Below are 15,579 nucleotides of genomic sequence, written 5' to 3'. Positions count from 1 at the left end.
TTGTTATGAGTTGATTATACCTTGGTTACGATTAGTTATTATGATTAAGTTACGAGGTAGTTATACCTGGTTATTAGTTGATAATACCTTGGCTATGATTAGTTATTATGATTAAGTCATGAGTTAGTTATAACTGGTTAGGAGCTGATAATACGTTGGCGACGATCAGTTATTATGATTAAGCTACGAGGTAGTTATGAACTGTTCATAAGCTGATTATGTTCTGGTGATGCCATACTTGATAAATTGTTAAATATTGTGTTGTGATTGTTTGTTTATTGTTTATTATGGATCCCCATTAGTTGTCGCAGAAGCGGCAGACTAGTCTTCCTGGGGTCCAATTAAAATCTGAACATACAAACAATTATGTTACAAAAATGTGGTCGATAGTGTGTAAATGTGGGCGAGAGTGTTTAAATGTGGTCGATAGTGTTTAAATGTGGTCGATAGTGTTTAAATGTGGTCGATAGGGTTTACATGTTTAAATGTGGTCGATAGTGTTTAATTGTGGTTGATAGTGTTTAATTGTGGTCGATAGGGTTTACATGTTTAAATGTGGTCGATAGTGTTTATATATGGTCGATAGGGTTTACATGTGGTCGATAGGGTTTACATGTGGTCCATAGTGTTTAAATGTGGTCCATAGTGTTTAAATGTGGGCGATAGTGTTTAAATGTGGGCGATAGTGTTTAAATGTGGTCGATAGGGTTTACGTGTGGTCCATAGTGTTTAAATGTGGGTGATAGTGTTTAAATGTGGGCGATAGTGTTTACATGTGGTCGATAGGGTTTACATGTGGTCCATAGTGTTTAAATATGGTCGATAGTGTTTAAATGTGGTCGATAGTGTTTACATGTGGTCGATATTGTTTAAATGTGATCGACAGTGTTTAAATATGGTCGATAGTGTTTAAATATGTTCTTTTCCCTCACTCTCCACCTCATCCCTAACTCTCCACCTCAAGCTGGTGTGTAGTGAGCGTTCTGGCGCCGATTGGCTGCTGTGCATCACCCAAGTGGGTGCTACATATTGGTGGTGGTTAGTGAGGTCCCCCCTTCACTTTAGGCGTCTTTGAGTGTTATTAATTATTATTATTATTCATGTTTAACCTCTGTTTTCCTTTTATTCCTAGTCTGTTTTACATAGTTTTGAATGATGACTATATGCTCTGTAAGGTGACCTTGGGTGTCTTGAAAGGCGCCTCTAAATTAAATGTATTATTATTATTATTATTATTATTAATCATCACTCAAATACAGTAAAAGTAGTGACAAAACTACAAATACATAACAACAGTCAAACAAACAAATAAATGGGCATCTGGGCGCCTCAGAGCACAAACACCTTCATCAAAACATAATTCATTGAGCGCCAAGCCAAGTCAGAGTCCCGAGTTCATATTTAACATAAATAAAAATAGGATTTAATTTGCCTCTTGAATTCCCTCTTCACAGGTATAACACGAATGTGCGAAGGGAGTATATTCCACAAAGAAATGGACCTATAGAAGGATGTCCTCCTCATTGCATTACTCCTACAGTGTGTGAGCACAACTAGCCCTGCTGTTGCAGATCTAGTACCGTATGAATGAGCATCAGAGCAAAAACCAATTTCATTAAAAAGAGCTCTAGGAACATGAGTGGAAATTACATTCTTAATAAATATCAAGGACCTAATGGATAACCTATCAAGAGCTTTAGGCCACTTGAGATCAGAATGCATCTGATCTACATTTGATCTGTAAGATCTATCAAGGGCAAGTCTAGCAGCCCGGTTTTGTACAGTTTGTAGTTTGCTTAGGTCAGTCTTAGAGGCAGAGGCCCAAATAACAGATCAATAGTCGAGATGGCATAATACTAATGTTTGAACAACCTGTCTCCGTAAAGTAGCCGGTAAGTAGGTGGCACATTTCCGGACCGTAGCAATGCTCCTACTCATCTTGGCAACTATCTGCCTCACATGATCAGTCCAGGACAGAGTGTTACAAATAGAAAGTCCCAGAAGCTTTAACTTGCTGTCCTGCTTGACTGGCTGACTAGAAAACTGCAGATCAAGCATAGGCTGACATAGGCTACATTATGCCGAGATCCAAAGACAATGCTGACAGTTTTTGATAGATTTAAAACAAGTCTATTTGCAGTAACCCAATTGACCACTGCTTTCAGATCTTGTGACAGAACGGACTTAAGTTTACAGCATGAAGATGCAGAATAGTACAGTGTAGAATCGTCAGCGTATAAAACCAAAGTGGATTCTTGAATAACAAGCGGGAGATCATTCGTAAAAATTGAAAATAAGAGCGGACCCAAACAACTTCCTTGCGGCACACCACAGTCTATGTTAATGCTGTTGGACAGAGTATCATTCAAGAAAACCTGTTGAGTTCTGAAAGATAAATAATTTTCAAACCAAGAGATTGCCATAGGTCCAAAACCATAATGCGTGAGTTTTTCAATCAACAACTTATGGTCAATTAGGTCAAATGCAGCGCTGAAGTCCAACATGACAGCACCAGATAACAATGAATTGTCAATCCCCTTAACCAATCGTCAGTCATTTTTACCAAGGCTGTGCAGGTGGAATGACCCTCTCTGTAGGCATGTTGTGCATTACTTATCAAATCATTCTTAGACATATAATCATGGATTTGGTTATATACAATCCTTTCTAAAATTTTACTCAAAACAGGTAGGATTGTTATAGGTCTACAGTTAGGACCACTGAATGTGGATTTGGTATCTTTTGGTATGGGAATAATTTTTCCTTCTTTCCAGATTTTAGGACAGATTCCATTAGATAGACAGGAATTAAATATGTGACATACAGGAAGAGCTATATAATCAACAGCTATTCTGAGTAATTTACCATCAATACAATCTGTACCAGCAGAGTTGTCTTTAGAAATGGATCGTAACTTTTTTTCAACCTCCTTGATTTCAACCGAATTGAACTCAAAAGTACACTGTTTGCCTTTCATTATGAGATCATCAATGAGCAGACACGATTTGTTCTTTACATTTGTACAAAAGCCCCCCCTCAAATTTTCAACTGTGATGTGATAATGGTCTTGTGATAATAATAATAATAATAATAATAATAATAATACCTTTATTTTATATTGCGCTTTTCAGATACCCAAAGTCGCAAATTACAAAGTCATAGAGGGGGGGGGGGGGTATTACAGACAGGGGGACAGTACAAGCAGGACACATTTACATTTACAGGCAAAGAAGGGGGGGGGGGATTACAGACATAGTCATATGATAAGTCATGTGATAATAGTCATATGATAATAGTCATGTTATAATAGTCATATGATAATAGTCTTGTGATAACAGTAATGTGATAGTCATGTGAAGATAGTCATGTGTTACGCCATATGATGATAGTCAAGTGATAATATTCATGTGATAACAGTAATGTGATTATAGTCATGTGATAACTGTAATGCGATAGTCATGTGATAAGTCATGTGATGAACGTCATGTGATAAGTCATATTATAGTCATGTGATAATAGTCATGACATAACAGTCATGTGATGATCGTCATGTGACACTAGTCATATGATAAATTATAGTAATATGATAACAGTCATGTAATGATAGTCATGAGATAATAGTCATATGATAATGGTCAAGTGATAATAGTCATATGATAATAATCATGTGATAACAGTTATGTGAATTTAGTCATGTGATCGCTCCTCTAGTCAGAGCAAGCTGCTATGGTCTGTAGAGTTTAATATCTGAGCTGAGTCGTCTATGAGAGAGCTGACCTCAGACTTCCTGCCCGCGGTGTGAGGAAGATCTAGAGTGTGGTAATAGTCATGTGGTAATAGTCATGTGGTAATAGTCATGTGATAATAGTCATGTTATAACAGTAATGTGATAGTCATGTTATAAGTCATGTGATAATAGTGATGTGATACTCATGTGATAATACTCATGACATAACAGTCATGTGATGATAGTTGTGATTTCCATTTCGAGCCAAGGTTCTTAAGGCGATGAATAACATAAAGCGTGGGTGGATTGTTATGCACACTCTCAATATCTTGGTAAAAAATGATTTATTCGATCTTATCCAGTAACAAAAAACGAATCCAAGGCAGTTGTAAATAAGGTAAATAATGTAATCTTAACGAAAAACATATCAAACAAATAAGTTTTATCGACAGTAGCGATCAAAACAGTGTTTGACCTCATCCATCGGCCGACCCAAACAAACCTGTGATGTCAGCCATGACGTTTACAAACGTGAAATATTATACAAAATTCAAATAAGATAATAATACAAAATCATTTCGTCATACCAAACTTTTCATACGTCAAAACTAAAATATACATTTTGCCAGAAAAGAAAGACAGAAAAACACACACACACACACACATTTGCACACGGACAGAAATCACACAGAAAACAAACAAACAAGCACACACGTTAAGACACATGTAAAAATCACACCCACACACACACAAGCACACACACAGACACACACAGTAAACAAACAAGCAAACACACACACGTTAAGACACACACACACACACACAAACACACACTACCGTAACGCAATGTAACGTGAAAGTCAGTAAACGCCCTGCACTGTACTGTATGCCCTCCTGTTACAACCTACCCTGAGACGTAGAGCAGGTCTGAGTTAAACAGCTGGCCTCCTGCCAGCCTCCTCCTCCTCATCTGGATGAGCCTCGTGCACATCTGGCCTGAGTTATCCCCCCTGAATGAGTTCAAGTTGGCTGAAGTCCTCCTGAGTCAACACAGTCTGGTTCCCCTGCCCATAGTGTCTGGACCATTGCATTTAAAGGAGACCTATTACACCACCAGGTGTGAGTGTGATTAGCCGTTACAAGCCGTTTCAAATTCTGCCTCTTCCTGTGTTTTAGTGACAACACAATTGGGCGTGTCCACCTAGATGTTGACGGATAGATGAGCAACGTTTGCTACAGTCCACTGGGTAGGCTGGTAGACTAATCTATCCAGCGTACAACTAGGTGGACGCGCCCACTTGTGATGACAGAAGAGGCAGATTTTCAAAACGGCTTGTAATGGCTAATCACACTCACACCTGGCGTATAATATGTCGCCTTTAAAGAAACCTGAATCACTGCGTTGACATGCACATTGGAAAGCAGATCAAAATCTGGTTTGCGTCAAAACCAGGTTTAAAGAGTGTGGTTCAAATACAGAAGCCCAAGCAATGTAAATAGGTCTCTCGTAAAGTTATGTTTGCGAAAGTTAAGCGCAAAGTTACTTTTACGAAAGTAAAATGTAGCAGTTTAAACAGGTTTAAAGAGAGTGGTATAACCACCCAGATAAAATTCTGAATTGGTTTTAAATTCTCTTTGTGAGGCCAACATTGACATGAATCCAGCAAGGTGTTTTGTTGAGATCTTCTTCTTACAATTGTCGATGTTATTCTTACAAACGGTAATGATAAGGGGTGGAGGTATAAGTACGCAGGCTAGAAGTGTCATTGCTCTGAAAGACCGTTCACTGGTTTGAGAGAGACAGAAAGAGAAATAGAACCGCAAGCGGTGATTAACGGGGTCCGAGCAAAATTAAAAGTCAAATACACACTAATGGAAGATATATAAATATAACATATAATTGTCATATTTAAGGAAAGATATTACACTTATGAACCTGGGGCGGTATTCACAAAGGATCTTAGGGCTAAAAGTAGGTCCTAACTGGCGAATTTAGGAGTAACTCCTGAAAATAATGGGCGTGTCACTCTTAAATTTAGGACTCCTAACTTTTTTCACTAAGAGCAATTCACAAAGTATTTTAGGCCTAAAAGTAGCACCTAAGTCTAGGAGAGCTTAAAAGTCCTCAAGAGTCCTTAAAACTCCTAACTCAGTAAGACCTATTCACAAAGAATCGTAAAATGCCTGCGAGACGAAATGTTATGTATTTATTTTGTATGTGTAATGTGGGTATTCAATTTGTTGTGGAGTTAATGTGCGATGCAATAACATCCCTGACTAACAGGAATAATCCGATAGTCCCGAAATAAAATGTTTGGCCACACTACGTTATTTAGCAACAGGGGAAATGCAACTTTGCAATGCCGACGATTTAAAATTATCGCAACCATCAGTCAGCCGTGCCATAAACTTTCCTTTGGACATTCAACAATTACACAGGATCAAAGCCAACTTCATGGCAATTGCAGGTATGCCCGGTGTGGTCGGTGCTATTGACGGGACGCACATAAAAATTATTGCGCCATCAAAAGACGAGGACGTGTTCGTCAATAGGAAGAAAGTGCATTCCATCAACACGCAGGTTGTTTTTGATGCAAATTTTAACGTAGCCTACTGGATGTTGTTGCAAAGTGGCCTGGATCGTCAGCTACCCATGATTCAAGCATTTGAATGGTGAGCGGTCTGAGGCAGCTTTTTGAGATGTACCAGTTGGGTGTCACTTGCTGGGTGACAGTGACTATCCATGCAAGACGTGGCTCTAGACACCCTACCTCAATCCACAACCGGGAGCACAGTTAAAGTATAACATGTAAGTGATTACGCAGATTACGCTTAGTCCTATGCGTAAAACACATCGTATTGGCTCTTTGACGCCTTTTATTTGTTGAATCCATATTTATTATTGTTTACTGATTTCTTCCATGTATGCTAGAGCACACAAACATACACAAAATGTTGTGGAGAGAGGAATTGGGCAGATGAAACGTCGGTTTCATGTCCTCCACGGCGAAATACGCCTCACCCCAGAGAGGGCAAGCACAGTAATCACTGTATGTGCCATTCTACACAACCTCTGCAAGCGGAGGAACATTCCACAGCCAGACGATGATGATGATGATGATGATGATGATGATGATGATCAACAGGACAAGGAATTTGGCCGTGTGGAACTGAGTGGACAGGCATTTAGGGATCACTTTGAAAAGGCATTTTAGGTAAACACCTTGGCACAAATCAGTCAACACTTGGGTAGTTCATAACATTTATTTTCTTTTAAATTTTACGTATTTTTATTGTTTGCTTTCTCTCTCTCTTGAACGTGCAGGCTACAACGTCATTATCGTGGTCTGCACAAAATTGTCATCATGCGTGTATTCTGCTAACTGCACTATAACTACTTAATAGGAATTCATTTCTAGCCTAGGCTATTTCCTTGTTTTTTGGTGATTCAGTGGGCTCGTCTGAACAACCAATCACCGAACTGACCGCCTCTAAACTCGTGCACGAGAATTGACGTAATCCATAGCAACGGCGCGTCACTCTTAGTTCACTCTTTGTGATTTATCCTTAGTAAGAGTAGGTCTCAGCGGCTTTGTGAATAACTTTTAAGAAAAAACTCCTACGTAAAATGTTTTAGCGCGAGTTAGGAGCACTCCTAGCGGTAAGATAAAATGCTTTGTGAATACGGCCCCTGAACTGCAGCCTCATTCACATGGTCAAAATGTCTATTGATAAGCACACAACAACAAGAAAACTCAAAGCACACATTTCTCAAGTGAATTAAGGGCTTTCTTCAAAGCATATACCTGAAAAATCTTTGAAATTCTGGGGAAATTAAACATTTGTAGTGAAGAACACTAACGGAAGAAATATAAATATGACAGAGTTAATTATGAGGGAAATATGGTTAACGAAGAAGTTCCCCTTAATGCCATACTGTGTCTTGGCAGACCGATTCTTGGAAACGAATGAGCCGGAATGTTGATTGCCTGATGAATTTCAGGTGCTGTTCAATGTGCTGTTCTTGATCATAATGCTCTAATCAGGATTCAAACTCTCAACCTAAGGATCACCAGTACACGGCATTATCCCGTTGAGCCAATGACATTCCTGAACTGCATGAAGCCTCATTCACATGGTGAAAATGTCGATTGATAAGCACACAACATCAAGAAAACTCCAAGCACACATTTCACAAGAGAATTAAGGGCTTTCTTAAAAGAGTACAGATCTGAAAATTTGCACTGCTAATGATATCCATCTAATGACAGCCGAATGGTAGTTATACAATAACAAAATGGTCATATAGGCAAAATGGGTTGAGACTGTGGGCGTTTGGCTTTTCTATGAAATTGTGGGGCAAGTAAACATTTTTAGAGCAGAAGACCAGGGTGAAAAGATGCATCTGGTTTTAGAGATTAATATGATGAAAGATTTTTGAGTCCAGGTCAATCTCGTGAGGAGAAATAAGGCTAGTTCATAATTTTTTTAAATAGCGCCACCTTTGTGTGCAGTACCACAATTTGGGTTCAATAGTAGTGGGGGGTATTGGTATCCACCTAATAATAGTCGTATGTTTTTTTATACAATAACAAAATGGTCATCTAAGAAAAATGGGCTAACTGCTCTAAATTTATTGGCCAATTTTTCTCAAATGGAACTAAGTAAAACAAATTCTGTTCGATGATTTTTGTGAGGCTTGGTCTAAAGATTTTATGTGGCAATTTTGGTGAATTTTTGATTATTTTTGTACCCTGTGAATCTTTTTATCATGTTTATCTTTAATATGAAAATGTGGGAAAAGTATAAATTTTTAGAGCAGAAGACCCGGGTGATAAAGATGCATCTGGTTTTAGAGATTAATATGATGAAAGAATTTTGAGTCCAGGTCAATCTCGTAAGGAGAAATAAGGCTAGTTCATATTTTAAATACCGCCACCTTTGGGTGCAGTACCACAATTTGGGTTCATTAGTAGTGGGGGGTATTGGTATCCACCTAATAATAGTCTTATGTTTTCTTATGCAATAACAAAATGGTCACATAAGAAAAATGGGCAAACTGCTCCAAATTTATTGGCAATATTTCTCAAATGGAATAAGTACAACGAATTCTGTTCGATGATTTCTGTGAGGCTTGGTCTAAAGATTTTATGTGGTGATTTTGGTGAATTTTTGATTATTTTTGTAGCTTGTGAATCTTTTTATCATGTTTACCTATAATTTGAAAGACCCAGGGTTTTATAAATTCGTCTGATTCTAGAGATTAATATTCTGAAAGAATTTTAAGTCCAGGTCAATCGCGTAAGGAGAAATTAAGGCTAGTTCATATTTCTTTTAAATAGCGCCACCTTTGGGTGCAGTAAAATGTTTAGTGCGAGTTAGGAGCACTCCTAGCGGTAAGATAAAATGCTTTGTGAATACGGCCCCTGAACTGCAGCCTCATTCACATGGTCAAAATGTCTATTGATAAGCACACAAAATAAGCACACAACAACAAGAACAACAACCCAAATTGTACCACAATTTGGGTTCATGGGTAGAGGGGGTTATTGGTAACCATACCTGACAATTTCAAGAGTTTTCGACTCACGGCATAGGCTGCAGTATTACTTTTGCAGAATTTGAGGGAAAAAAACGTTACAGAAACAATAGGGGCCAAGCAGCTTCGCTGCTCAGACCCCTAATGAGAGAGAGAGAGAGAGAGAGAGAGAGAGAGAGAGAGAGAGAGAGAGAGAGAGAGAGAGAGAGAGAGAGAGAGAGTATATGAGAGAGAGAAAGAGAATATAAGAGAGAGAGAGAGAGCAAGAGAGGGGGACAGTATGAGAGAGAGAGACAGAGAGAGTCACCATTGAAATGAAACATGGAAAAATCCATGTGTTTGACATTACGACGTCCAGAACCTGAACGCTATGCTACGTTCTTTAGCGACCAGGGGGAAGAGAGAGAGAGAGAGAGAGAGAGAGAGACAGAGAGAGAGCTTGTCCATCATTCATACGCACTCTCTCTCTCTCTCTCTCTCTCTCTCTCTCTCTCTCTCTCTCTCTCTCTCTCTCTCTCTCTCTCTCTCTCTCTCTCTCTCTCTCTAGAATGAAAAACTAGCTTCATGGTCGTGGAAAGCACAAGGAAAGTTCAGCACAGAGTACACAACGTACGAACATCGACAACTCAAGGACATACAAATGTGCTGTTCAGCCATTAAAACACTCAGCCATTAAAACACAAAGAGATAGAGACAGAGACAGAAACAGAGAGAGACCTAAGAAAGACTTACCTCAGTCAGAGAGAGAGATCCTTGCAGAGAGAGCAGCAAGTCCGAGCCCAAACAGAAGCACATGGGCCAGCAGGGGCTTTTATCAGGAGGGGGTGGGGGCTCGGAAACAGCCCCTAGGAGGGGTGAAACGTTATTGCATGTGTGTGCGTGTGTGCGTGCGTGTGTGTGTGTGTGTGGTAGGGCGGTAGTTGAAGTATGAAAGAGAGAGACAGTGTGTGTGTGTGTGTGTGTGTGTGTGTGTGTGTGTGTGTGTGTGTGTGTGTGTGTGTGTGTGTGTGTGTGTGTGTGTGTGTGTGTGTGTGTGTGTGTAGGGCGGTAGTTGAAGTATGAAAGAGAGAGACAGTGTGTGTGTGTGTGTGTGTGTGTGTGTGTGTGTGTGTGTGTGTGTGTGTGTGTGTGTGTGTGTGTGTGTGTGTGTGTGAGTTTTATAAAAGAGAGTGAGAGTGAAAGTGTGTTTGCATTATATGTGTGTGTTTGTGGGTCTTGGCCTGTGTGTGTGTGTGTGTGTGTGTGTGTGTGTGTGTGTGTGTGTGTGTGTGTGTGTGTGTGTGTGTGTGTGTGTGTGTGTGTGTGTGTGTGTGTGGTAGGGCGGTAGTTGAAGTATGAAAGAGAGAGACAGTGTGTGTGTGTGTGTGTGTGTGTGTGTGTGTGTGTGTGTGTGTGTGTGTGTGTGTGTGTGTGTGTGTGTGTGTGTGTGTGTGTGTGTGTGTGTGTGGTAGGGCGGTAGTTGAAGTATGAAAGAGAGAGACAGTGTGTGTGTGTGTGTGTGTGTGTGTGTGTGTGTGTGTGTGTGTGTGTGTGTGTGTGTGTGTGTGTGTGTGTGTGTGTGTGTGTGTGTGTGTGTGAGTTTTGTAAAAGAGAGAGTGAGAGTGAAAGTGTGTTTGCATTATGTGTGTGTGTTTGTGGGTCTTGGCCTGTGTGTGTGTGTGTGTGTGTGTGTGTGTGTGTGTGTGTGTGTGTGTGTGTGTGTGTGTGTGTGTGTGTGTGTGTGTGTGTGTGTGTGTGTGTGTGTGTGTGTGTGTGTCTCTCTCTGTCTGGGTTGGAGTCTGAGTATGGGTGGGACAGAGATAGAGATAGACAGAAAAATAGAGTGTTTGTCTGTGTCTCTCTTTCTGTGGTCAAGTCTTAGTATGAGAGAGTGAGAAAGAGGGAGAGACAGACAGACATAGAGAGAGTGTGTCTGTGTGTGTCTGTGTTTGAATCTTAATATGTGCAGGACAGACAGACAGAGAGAAAGAGAGAGAGCGAGGGAGAGAGAGAGAAACCGAGACAGACGGACAGACATAGAGTTTGTGTCTCTGTCTTTGTTTGAGTCTTAGTGTGTTAGTTAGACAGAGAGAGTGAGGGGAGAGAGAGACAAACAGACAGAGAGACAGACAGAAAAATAGAGTGTTTGTCTGTTGTGTGTTATGGTTGAGGGACAGACAGACAGACATGCAGAGAGAGTGTGTGTGTGTCTTTGTCTGTGTTCAAGTCTTAGTAGGAGAGACAGATATAGAGAGAGACAGACAGACAGACAGACAGACAGACAGACAGACAGACAGACAGACAGACAGACAGACAGACAGACAGACAGACAGACAGACAGAGACAGAGTGTGTGTCCGTGTTTGAATCTTAATATGTGTGAATCAGACAGACAGACAGACAGACAGACAGACAGACAGACAGACAGACAGACAGACAGACAGACAAACCTTCAAAAAAGGAACCAGACCCAGGAGAAGAGGATGGCCGTCTGCTCAGAGGCACACGGGCAGGATGGGAGCGTTGTTTTCCCTGGACGGCTGACAACATTCTTGACATACAGAAGAGCTTTATGAAGAGGGCGGGGCTTTAAGAGGAGGGGTGGGGCTCTACGGGGAGGGGCAGGGCTTCCCGACGAGGGGCGGGGATTTACGAGGAGGAGCAGGGCTTCATGAGGAGGGGCGGGGCTTTACGGTGAGAGGGTGGGGCTTTACGGTGAGCGGTTGGGGCTTTACGAGGAGGAGTTTAACAGGAGAGGGCGTTGCTCCTGCTGGAGGAAGTGGGATTAAAGCACCAATCAATCACACTTGGTTTAGGAACCCGATCCATGAAATCCGCCCGGTAACAGAGCCCACAACACGAAGAAGAAGAAGAAGAAGAAGAAGAAGAAGAAGATGAGAACAAGGGGAGCTGGAGGAGGAGTAAGAAGAGGAGAAGGAGTAGCATGAGGACGAGGAGGAGGACGAAGAGGAGGAGGAGCAGCAACTGGAGGAGGAGGAAGAGGAGGAACAGAATCTATTTGAATAATGTGGCACTAAAAGCGACACAATTCTCTCTCTCTCTCTCTCTCTCTCTCTCTCTCTCTCTCTCTCTCTCTCTCTCTCTCTCTCTCTCTCTCTCTCTCTCTCTCTCTCTCTCTCTCTCTCTCTCTCTCTCTCTCTCTCTCTCTCTCTCTCTCTCTCACACACCTCCTTAGCGATATTACAGGTGTTGTCTTTGGCCTGGTTCCGATTCGTCTGTCAATGAAATCGTTCTAATTTCTCTCCTCCAAACCTCAGTTAGCGTAGCCTAGCATAGTTGGCGCTTAAATGCACTGTTTTCTTTGCTACCTCTCCGTCTTATTTTCGTACCACAGGGGTGCCAATTATTATTTATTGCTTTGTTTTACACCTTATGAAAGTCCATAGCTGTTTAAATCTGACGATAAGACTGTGGTTCGACTGGAAAGGTTTTTGCTCTCTCTCTCTCTCTGGCAACAGGCCCAAGGGCAGTGAGTGGAATCAAACTCTAAACAGAGGCCCTCGTTTCTGGGAAAAACACAGTGAATAAAGATGGTTGGATTTGAGCGGTGTTTAGCTGCTAGACACTGCAGGGACTGACTTTAAAGGTCCCATGACATGCCACCTGGTGTGAGTGTGGTTAGCCGTTAGGAGGACACGCCCACTTATGATTTCATAAGAGGCCGATTTTCCAAACGGCTTCTAACGGATAATCACACTCACACCTGGTAGCATGTCATGGGACCTTTAAAACATAACGTCTTTACTGAAAATACAGTCCACAACTGTAGCTAATGCTAAAGTTAAGCATCAGCTACAGTTGCGGACTGTATTTTGTCTCAAATTATCACGTCTTCACAAATCGCACAAACATAGTTCTACCGATTTAACTTTTTCTTTAGCTTCATTTGAGAGTCATTGAGGTCAGTTACTATTGTAATCTCGGATCCTCATCATCACACTCCTCTTCCTCCTCCTCTTCCTCCTCCTGCTCCTCTTCCTACTCTCAAACTCGCTTTCCTCCTCCTCCACCTCCCCATCATCATCCTCTTCTCTCAGATCCTCTTCCTCCTCCTCCACTTTCTCTCCCTCCTCCTTCTCCTCCTCCCTCCTCCTCCTCGTCCTCTTTCTCCTCTCTCCTTCTCCTGTTCGTGCTCATCCTTCTCCTCCTCTTCTACCTCCTCATCCTCCTGCTCCCCTTCCTCCTCCCCCTTCTCCTCCTCCTCCTCTTCCTCCTCCACATCCTACTCCTCCTCCTCCTCCTCTTCCTCCTCTCCCTTCACTTCCTCCTCATCCTCTTCCTCCTCCACATCCTACTCCTCCTCCTCTTCCTCCTCTCCCTTCACTTCCTTCTCATCCTCTTCCTCCTCACCCTCCTCTTCCTCCTCTTCCCCCACCTCTTCCTCCTCCTCTTCCTCCTCACCCTCTTCCTCCTCCTCCCCCTCCTCTTCTTCCTCTTCCTCCTCCTCCTCATCCTCTTCCTCCTCTCCCTCCTCCTCTGAGCCAGCAGGGAGTCTGATCTTTGTCCGTCATGACCGCCAGCCGGTTGGAAGCGGTTCCGACCGGCCCGGAGTTTGGAGGCCAAACCGACTGAGAACGGTTCCCAGATCCTGTCTGCGGGGATTGTGAACCCCGACAGACACACACACACACACAAACACATAAGTAGAGAGACACACACACACACACACACACACACGTGTCGACACACACGCATAAACACACACACACACAAAGTAGAGACACACGCACAGACGTACACACACACACACACACACAAACATACAGAAGACGTGTCGACACACACACACAAACACACACACACACACACAAGTAGAGTCACAAAGACAGATGTACACATACACACACAAACACAGAAGACGTGTAGACACACACACACACACATACACACACACAAGCCAACACGGTCTCACTCCAAGAACGTCAAATACCGAGTGTTGGCAAGGTCACTTTAACGTCTGTCACTGACAGGAAAAGTACCCTTCGGCGTAGTCTGCAGACGGAGAGGGGATTCAATTCACTACAATGTAATGCCATCCCCGGCGATGTATGACGTTTAGAGCGGGTGCTCCAGCAGCCCATTCACTCCTGTATTAACCCGACTACGGCTCTAATAGACGCTGTGAGCATCTTTCCTATTGGATAATTTTTAGCATATTGTTCTGTGAAAATGGAGGGCATTCTATTTTATTCTGGCTCGAAAATATGATACATCACTTCCTTTAGGGCTTCGGCCTCCTAATTGATCATTGTAGTATATTTGAATGCGCTCTTTCATATACATGACACCACCTCCACTGGGTTGTGGCAACAATTCTCCATATCCATATGGGTTGGGGGGGGTTGCTTGTGGAAAGTAGGGGTGTACACTAGCGATAAATAGGAAGCACACTCAGGAGGAGGAATGACCTCTCACAAATATTTAATTTATTGTTTCAAATAACCCTGGCTCATTAAATCAATGAGCTTGGTTTTTTGCTTTCAAAAATAAGTTAGAGGCTGTGTCTCTATAAAATCTGTCCATGCACGTCTCTCAGAGTGACGTGACAAGCCACCAGACAGCGATTTAAAAAAAAACTTTAGTTCCACCGGACCCTAGTTTACGACAAAAGCAACACAATTGATGGCAGCTCCGTTGCCGCCCTTAACCTCGTTAACGTGGTTTGGATCGATGTTATGAGCAGAGGGGGGCGGTCGATGGCAACCACCATAGCAACCGTGAGAGTCACGTGACGTTGACGAAGGCCCATTGAAAAGAAATGGCCGAAATAACGCAGGGCTGTCACATGATTAATGCCGTTATGTATTTAATTAATTAAACTAGAGTTTTCGCACGCGCGTTGTGTGCGCTCAACCTCTAGTTGTATTTAAACCCATAGCAATAATGTGGAAACCCCAGTCGATAATGCAACAAATTTCTGAGCGCATAATATAATAACATTTTGCCTATAATGTCACAACGTATAACATTCGTTAACCACAAATGACTCTTAAAAGCAGTGCCAAAATTTAAAGATTTTTGAACCATTCAGCGAACAAAAGGCAACAGGCTGATTATCATTTGGGGGGCCACTCAATGACATGCAGAAGCATCATCAACACAACCACTGAAGTGGTGTGAGAAATACCGACTTTCTTCTCCCCATTCAAATGTAAGGAACATTTCCTACGGAGAAAATACTACCTCAAGGGTAGTATTATTCAGGAGGTTTTCAGGGTACAAATGTCAGGATATGTTGTTCACACATCTCATATGTTGTTCACACGGCTCATCAGGAGAACATCAAGACTTACACGTGTGTCTGAAAGCAGCTA

At 42.0% G+C, this 15,579-nt stretch overlaps 1 protein-coding gene across 4 annotated transcripts in view; it reads right to left on the bottom strand.

The window, feature by feature from the left end:
- LOC132460654 (collagen alpha-1(VIII) chain-like) overlaps nucleotides 1-11,830 on the bottom strand; it is a 35,052-nt gene extending 23,222 nt beyond the window's left edge. The window contains exons 1-2 of one of the 4 annotated variants that reach the window (XM_060055469.1): nucleotides 11,695-11,819; nucleotides 9,999-10,111 (exon numbers count right to left, since the gene is read on the bottom strand). The gene's annotated coding sequence lies outside the window, so the exon portion shown is untranslated. Of the gene's footprint in view, nucleotides 1-4,635; nucleotides 5,832-9,998; nucleotides 10,112-11,694 lie in introns of those variants that run through there. The other 3 variants (XM_060055468.1, XM_060055470.1, XM_060055471.1) reach the window with 3 other exon arrangements.
- Between the last annotated feature and the right edge of the window lie 3,749 nt (nucleotides 11,831-15,579).

The sequence above is a fragment of the Gadus macrocephalus genome, chromosome 7 (assembly GCF_031168955.1).
Source record: "Gadus macrocephalus chromosome 7, ASM3116895v1".
NCBI classification, from domain to species: domain Eukaryota; kingdom Metazoa; phylum Chordata; class Actinopteri; order Gadiformes; family Gadidae; genus Gadus; species Gadus macrocephalus.
This window is presented reverse-complemented; position numbering and strand designations above follow the sequence as displayed.